The sequence below is a fragment of the Lepisosteus platostomus genome, chromosome 5 (assembly GCF_059453375.1).
Source record: "Lepisosteus platostomus isolate fLepPlt1 chromosome 5, fLepPlt1.hap1, whole genome shotgun sequence".
Taxonomy (NCBI): domain Eukaryota; kingdom Metazoa; phylum Chordata; class Actinopteri; order Semionotiformes; family Lepisosteidae; genus Lepisosteus; species Lepisosteus platostomus.
Window position 1 is genome coordinate 22,462,752 of NC_142615.1, and position 1,260 is coordinate 22,464,011.

At 38.3% G+C, this 1,260-nt stretch overlaps 1 non-coding gene across 1 annotated transcript; it reads right to left on the reverse strand.

Annotated features, from left to right (window-relative positions):
* Positions 1–508: 508 nt before the first annotated feature.
* Positions 509–591, reverse strand: trnal-uaa (transfer RNA leucine (anticodon UAA)). The gene has a single exon. It is a non-coding gene; the product is annotated as a tRNA-Leu (tRNA).
* Positions 592–1,260: the final 669 nt, after the last annotated feature.

The window sequence follows — 1,260 nt, forward strand, 5'->3', positions numbered from 1 at the left end:
TAAAGTTATCCGTATAATAGACGTCTAAAGTTATCCGTATAATAGACCTCTAACCATATACATATAATAGACCTAAATATTCCGGGTACTTAAATTCCAGTTCGACATCAAGTTTCCAACTCGTTTCCTTAGTCTTGTTTACCTTGAATTTAAGCCACAAACCAGGATTCTACTGTATAATCTTCCGGGGATGTTACAAAATGTTTGATGGGGCATCAATCATTACAGGCGGAAATTCACTCCTTTTTTTTTCTCGAGGCATCATATTAAACATTTCATTTGGATCGAGAAGAGGATCACCATGAGAGACAGAACAAACTGTTTGATTCCGTCTTTATTGGGAGCTGTATCACAGCTAATGCATGTAAAGCCTTCAGTATGCGATAGTGAGAGCTCAGTTATGCCAGGGAGTGGGAGTGAAGAGAACTGAACTGAAATTTAGTAAATTCATATTTAAATAAAGTGTAAATCATCAAAGTGTTCTGTCACTTAAAACTTATTACAACACTACCAGGAGTGGGGATTGAACCCACGTGGACATTTGTCCATTGGATCTTAAGTCCAACGCCTTAACCACTCAGCCATCCTGGTCTACAGCGATATGCTTTTCAGATGTTTAACATTTAAATATGATTCAACAATTAAAAAAAATTAAACCACGAAACCTCTTAGAGTTGCGAGAATACTTCCTTTGTGTATAAAATACATTGTGAATGCTTTCTCAGCCTTTACTTTTTCGTTTCTATGACATTTTTTTGACCGAGCACGAATATTCTTTTGTCCATATCTTCCCAATGGAAGCACAGAACGCCGTCAAACCAAATGCATTTTAAAGACCAAGACTTGTGGATATTTCCACAGCCTCTACATCAAACTATCAGTGGGCTAATTATCTTTTTTTAAACCTCCGGTTTTTCATCGATGCGTAATTACGCACTTACTGGAACCCGGAGGACCGCTGTGTACAGACGTTCACAACGCGAAAAATACTGTTCAATACGGCTTCGTGCGAATAACCTGTATATGACCATAGGAAGCAGAACAGCGCAGTCTCCAATTACCCAGACTGTAAGCACAGGAATAAAGCTTTGTTTGATTTCTGAAACCCTTCCTTTACGCCCTGCTTTCATTCAGGTAAGGGTCAACTATATTGACAATACTACTGACAGCAGGAAGATTAAAATATTCTTTACTCAGCAGCTCATTAAAAACAGCTCCCATGATGTTCAAACCGATTTTTTAGACAGAACACTGACACAG